This window comes from Dendropsophus ebraccatus, unplaced genomic scaffold (genome assembly GCF_027789765.1).
Source record: "Dendropsophus ebraccatus isolate aDenEbr1 unplaced genomic scaffold, aDenEbr1.pat pat_scaffold_2251_ctg1, whole genome shotgun sequence".
Taxonomy (NCBI): Eukaryota; Metazoa; Chordata; class Amphibia; order Anura; family Hylidae; genus Dendropsophus; species Dendropsophus ebraccatus.
In genome coordinates this window covers 5067-11904 of record NW_027209699.1, presented here as the reverse complement: position 1 = coordinate 11904, position 6838 = coordinate 5067, and the positions used below count along the sequence as shown (strand labels likewise).

At 42.2% G+C, this 6838-nt stretch overlaps 1 non-coding gene and 2 pseudogenes across 1 annotated transcript; all 3 read right to left on the bottom strand.

Moving 5' to 3' along the window:
• Positions 1-18: 18 nt before the first annotated feature.
• On the bottom strand, positions 19-208 carry LOC138775861 (U2 spliceosomal RNA). The gene has a single exon (XR_011360664.1). It is a non-coding gene; the product is annotated as a U2 spliceosomal RNA (small nuclear RNA).
• A 4881-nt stretch (positions 209-5089) lies between these two features.
• Positions 5090-5208, bottom strand: LOC138775862 (U2 spliceosomal RNA; annotated as a pseudogene).
• A 951-nt stretch (positions 5209-6159) lies between these two features.
• Positions 6160-6331, bottom strand: LOC138775860 (U2 spliceosomal RNA; annotated as a pseudogene).
• Positions 6332-6838: the final 507 nt, after the last annotated feature.

Sequence of the window (6838 nt, the reverse complement as noted above, 5' to 3'; positions counted from 1 at the left end):
TTTTTTGCAAACTCATTATGGGGTGGCACTGAACCTGGAGGCACTGCAATACCAGGTCAATGCCTGTAGAGGACAGAGCGAAGCTATTTTTCGCATCTCCCTGTTCTAAAAATCCATTTAATATATGGTCCCCCAGATAGGGGACGTATCAGATATTTAAACTGATAAGAACAGCTTTTTTTTTTTTAATTCTTTTATTAAAAATTAACACGTAATAACATGAACATTTGAACAAGTTCAAAAGGTATTCACTTGTAGCAAGAAATGAAGTATCATAAATAAAGTACAAAATTTACATTTACATTTATGATACAATTCAAAACAAGAAAAACCAATAATGCAATTTTGGATTTATGAAAGCCATGCTTTCCATTTTTTTGAATTTCCAGATGCCTTCAGCATCATAAACATGTCGTTTTTTGTCCACCCAGATAATATAAGTACAATTTGCCACGGTCATGCCCATGCAATCTTCCAATTCAATTTTTTGTTGCTTAAACACCAAGCCAAGATATTTCTGGCATCCCACAAAACTTCTTTGACACAGTTCACAATAAACCATAGTAATCTGGCCTTTATTTTGTCCACTCCATATAGACCATACATCATCATATAAAAGGTGAGTACTATCGATACCCTTTAGCCTCTTATCATTTTACCCATACCTTCCACACATCCTTTAGCGTATTCACACTCCCAGAAAACATGTACAACATTCTCACATTTATTACAATTCTCTCTTGGGCAGACCTCACTATCTACCATCCTTCTTCTTCTTTGAATTCTCTCGTGGGTAAACATCCATGCACATACATCATGCCACATCTTTTTGGCGGTTTGTTAAGTCTTTTTCACTTACATTTTTCCAGACTTCTACACTCTCTGTCTCATTCAATCCACTAACACACATCCAACACTTTCTCTCAATTCTAAACCTCTCATGACTTTTTTACTATCATTCCACATTTCAGATGTCAGATCACTCAATCATTCCTCCTAATGCATCTTTCAATCCTCACGTAAAACGCATGGCGCACTAAACCTACTATGGTTTCCTCAAATCTGACTCCAGTAATTGTATTTTTTTAACACACAACCAGCTAGATATTTCACATACATCATTCCATCTATCTTTCTTACTCAGACGGACACATTACTCACATATTTTATTGTCAGAAACCTTTCAATATTAGGTAGGTTTTTCCACCGCATTTTTTGTTTTCATTATTTTTTTACGATTTAGCTTTTCCCATTTTTGAGTTCTCAGAAAAACATAAAAATTAATCTAATTATTCTTTTAAGGAGCATCTATCTGGAGCCGAAAAACATTATTTACATATAGAAAATTGGAAAAGAACAGCTTTTATTATCAGCACCCTTCCTTCAATGGTTAAAGTCCTTAGAGACCAGAAATCAGTTTTTCTTTTTATTTTATTATACTATCTTCCCAACTTTGTTTTCCATACAACTCATAGTCAAAAATAATACCCAGAATTTCCACCCCTCCTTCGATTATAGGCCAACCGGCAGAGTATCAATCTCTCTCCATGCACCAAAACATTTACTACTCACTTTTACTCACATTTAGTTTAAGACCACTCACCATACAAAAATTCATTCAATCAATAATTTTGCTCTCCTTAAACCTGCTTGACTCTTACATACCACTGTTATGTCATCCATGTAGCCAATCACTCTTAAATCTCTCCCTCCACTTCCAGGCACTTCCACACCACGATAACTTTATCTCTCCTTATCATCCCTAATAAAGGCTCTATAACACAAATGAACAGATAGGAGACAGGGGACACCCCTGTCTCACCCCTGACCTAATATTTACATTTTGCTCAGACACCCATTCACTTGCACCTTGCTCACAACATTAGAATACAATATCCCTATCCATTTAATCATTCGCTCAGACACACCCATCTTACGCAACACATTTAACATAAACTGGTGATTGACATTATCATATGCTTTTTCAAAATCAACCGCTAGAATAGCTATTGGCTGTTTTCTATCTTTACAATCATACAATACGTCACGCACACCCATTAAACTTTCATATATCTGTCTCCCTGGAACACCACACACCTGCTCTTCACCAACCATTTTATCCACTACATTCTTCAATCTTTCAGCAATCACTTTGGCAATAAGTTTATAGTCACAGTTAAGGAGCGCTATAGGCCTCCAATTTTTTAAATCCTTTTTATTACCTTTTTTGTATAATAATACAACCACACTCTCACTCATACTTTGTGACAAACACCCTCTCTCCAGTACATCCTTACATACCTCATACACATGAGAACCAATTAAGTCCAGAACTTACAATAAAATTCTATAGGTAACCCATCATTTTCCGGCCACCTTCCCTTTTGCATTGTTTTCACTATGGATTCCACCTCTTCCATAGTAAAAATCTCTCCCTAACCATTCACTGTCTTCCAGACCTAGGCATCCTTCAATGTATTCCAACATTCTTTCTCCTGATCAATCTCTCTTTTTTTGTTTGAAAATAAATGGGAATAATATTTCCATATTTCATCCAGCACCTTATCTTTGCCATGCACCTCCTCACCATCCTTATTTATCACACTCTCCATTCCCACTCTTTTACCATAGGTTTCTTAAAGAAATATTTTGTGCATTTTTCATCTTGTTCTTTAACCACTATTCTGGATTGTGCAATTATTTTTTTCCCTTTTTCATGTAGGCAATTTCTTACTTTTTCCCTGGTTTCCAGAATTTCATTTTTAACCTCCAACCCTCCTTTCTGTAAACATTCTAGATATTCCAGTCTGATTTGCCACATTTCATATTCGTCACGTGTTTTTTTTTGCCTTTATACAGCCAGCTTTAATAAAAAACCTTTTGGTTTGCAATTTAACCCATTCCCACCATTCAGTTACACAGGAAAATTCACTCTTTTTATTCCATCCACATCCTAAAGCATTCGCAATACCTCTCACACACACACTCATCCTCTAGCAAAGAGATGTTCAGCTTCCACACACCCTTTCCATGCCAGCATTCACTCTTTGTGCTGATACAACATTCAAGCATAGCATGGTCTGTATAGGGGCAGACGCCGCAAAGAAAACTTTTTAATTTGCAAAAATCTGGAAAGAAAACAAAAATCTATACGTGAGCTGATGTTTCCTTTGTCACTGTAATAAGTAAAACCCTTAGAATCATCAGTAGTGTTTGCTTTACTTTCTACAAATGCATCCTGCAGCCCAAACAGGCTAATTATCTCTTTCAGCCTGTTTACCACTCTTGTCCAGCTGCTTACCACAGCCCTCCCTGTCTCCCACCTGGAGGATGCAATTAAAGTCCCCAGTCAGGATAATGTTGTCCTGTCCACCCAAAAAAAAGTATAATTTCTCAAACATTTCTTCCCTTTCCTTTTTGTCAGGTGGAGCATAGACATTAATTAGTTTAAACATAACACCATTTTTTTCAAAACAAACTAAGAGGATTCTTCCCTGTACAATGTGTATAACATTTTTTATAACATAATTGTAACCTCTAAACAAAACCCCTACTCCAGCATTTCTATGCTTACTAGTGGACCACACACTATGTCCGTGTGTCCATTGTGCTGTATGCGGTTCCTCCTTTATGCTACATTCTTGTAAACAAAAAATATCATGAGGTAAAACAGAAAGTGATTCAAAAATAGCTGCTCTTTCTCTCAGCAGATCTAATGCTCCTCACATTTAGGGAGCTAACAGAAAGTAGCATTTCCATCAGGAGTACCTAGGGGAAAAAAGATTAATCATACAGAAAAAAAAATTAAATCATGACTTTTTACCATCACTTTTTTTAGCCGCTCTCCCTCGCACTGGAGGGCGAGGGTTCTTTTCGGAGGTTTTGTCCTGTACCCCCTGCATGACGCTCCACTCTGTTCTGCCCTTTTTCGGATCCCCTGTGCCTTTCCTGAAGCCCAGGGTTTTTGACAGTTCCACCACAGTATTTTTATCCAAGAAACACTGGCTGTCTAAAGAGGAGGCGTCCCGAGTCCACATCAGAGACGTCCTCCCCCCTAGCAGACGGGCTAGAAAACTCCTCAATGTTCTCACTAGGATTCAGTGAGACAGTAATGTCAGGTGCTTTTCTCTTTAAAGAGGCTTTGTCCACCTCCATCTCAGGCTCACTTTGTTCTTTAGTAGCAGAACACTTTCCGCTGTCAGCAACAGGAGCTTGTTCCCTTCAGCAACAAGGGGGTCAGGGGGTGCACTAGGAAGGGCGTCCTCCACCCCATCAGCAGGAGCAGTATCGGGGGGCACGTCCGCAGCAGGTTGGACGTGCTCAGCAAGCTGGCCACTCACCACCCCAGCATAAGATCTTCTTGGTGCTGGGGACACACCAGGGCATTGCCTGGCCAGGTGCTCAGTGGAATTGCAAAAAATGACACTTTCTGGCTGCCTCACAATCAGCAGTTCTATGACCAGGCTTTAGGCAGTTTCTGCATACCTGGCCAGTTTTGCAGTCTTTTTTGGTATGTCCGAAGCTGAAACAATCCCTGCAAAACTCAGGCTGTCCGGGGGTAGAATAGGTTGCCTCTATTGGGGCCTATAGAAAACATTTGGGGAGGGTGGGCAGTGCATCACCTCTCCCTCAGACTTCCGGAATTCCACCCAAAAACGTCTTAATCCATTAAAAGTTCCCAGGACGTTTTTTCTTTCTTTCCCCAGGGGAAACATATGTGCAATACCTTGCCAGGAAGGTTGAAATCTCTTCATCTCTCACAAATGGATTATACATTTAGCACTGTTACAGGCACACGCTGCTTCCTTGGGGCGTGGCTACAACAAATTTGCATCCCTGCAGTTTGGGATGATTAGCAAGTTCCTGGCTCCTTGTATAACATGTTCTGAAGGAATTCTGGTATTGAAGGTGATATCATAGAATCCCAGGGTGGGGAAAGCTTGTACACAGAAGATTTCGTGTCTTTCCATTTTTAAGGTCTCCTCAATCAATTTAGCCTGGACATCCACGATGGTCCATTCACTTTTCTTTGCCTCTGGCACATACAGCCGCACTGTGTTGGGCGCTGTGGGTAGGTTCGCTGCCATCGTGCAGGTCCTCGCCTTCTCCAGCTAATTGCAGCCGCAGCTGCAGCCTAATGGCGCGGCTGTGCCCCTGTGATAAGAACAGACACTACGCTTGATCTTAGCCAAAAGGCCGAGAAGCGATGGCCACAACGGTTTCCCGAAAACTCCCCTTCTCGGACACCACGTCCTTCTTGTTAAGGCGAAGCCAGACATACATACCCTATTATGCGCTCCACCCTCTCGGATGGCGGACCGGACGTGCTTTCACACTGCATCTCCTATTGCCTAGCACTGCCTCTGTCTTCCTTTCTGCTCTCAAATCTGAATAGCTCCACCCCCCAATCACACTGCGTCTGCTTCCACCTGATGGATGGCAGACATACACGTCTCTGTCTCTGTCTCCGTCTCTGTCTGGCATACATGACATGCAGCTAGCTCTTTGGCTGGCTGTCTCTGTAGCTGGCTGGCTGTCTCTGTGGCTGGCTGCCTAGCTGGCTAGCTTATTATTAGTACCTACCTACCTACCTACCTACCTACCTACCTACCTACCTATCTATCTATCTAATCTATCCTATCTATCTATCTAATCTATCCTATCTATTCTATCTAATGTATCTAATCTATCTATCAAAGAACATGGAGGGTGAATTCTCCCAGCTGGAGCCGTAGGCAGGCAGCATCAGCAGGATACATCGGCCACCAGGAAATCAAATCCAAAGGAAACGGTTTAATAAACTGCACCTACCTTTCCACCTACCTGCTCGGTCGCTTGACCGGCTGCAACTGAGCTGCTTGTTGTGCTGGCAGCTGTGTATAGCAGCAAAGCCTTGATGACATCACGTCCCGCGATGACATCACCAGCACTGGCCCGGCAGCCAAGTTGTAAACAACTCTGCCAGTTGGTTGCCATGGCAACAGAGGCCAGCAAGTCTCGGACAAACAAACTTTTCGTAGCCACACTCGGGCTAATTTTTCGGGGTCGGTCCACCTGCGCACAACACACTGGAGGGATGTTTCTTGCAACACAGTAGTTTCAGGTGCAGCCGGCTTGTTTCCTTCTTCATTCTTTTGCTCTGTTTTTTGCAAACTCATTAGGGGGTGCACTGAACCTGGAGGCACTGCAATACCAGGTCAATGCCTGGAGAGGACAGAGCAAGCTCTTTTTCCATCTCCCTGTTCTAAAAATCCATTTAATATATGGTCCCCAGATAGGGGACGTATCAGATATTAAACTGATAAGAACAGATTTTTTGATTGAAAAATATCTTTATTACAATCAGTCGTCGTCAGGCATACATAAACTGTGACGCAGCACAGTTCAATAAATAAGACACTACATACTCAGCACCATGGTACAACATACAGCACAGGCTCCCTACGCTATACATCGTACCACCCGCTACACTAGCATTCCCGCATACCTTAACAATCCTAAAACAACAAACAATAAGCAATACAGACAAGTGATGGGGTATAGGGGGGTGGGAAGAGGGGGGGTAGGGAGGGGAAATCACAGGCCCGAAGCTTATTGAAAGACGACACAACACAAGGGGAGAGGGGGAAGGAGAGGGGTAATCAATCCTCTTCTTCCTGGGTCCGATCTGTCCATGATGGAATAGTCTCTGAGCAGGCTGTGGACCAGCCTGCGGCAGTCCAGAAAGGACATCCTCTCCTTCTTCAGAATGAGGCGGTTCCTGGAAAGCCATTATAGCGTCCTTAAAACAGTTCATAAGGCGCCAGGCCTCCGGGTTGCTCATTGCCGAAATTCCCAG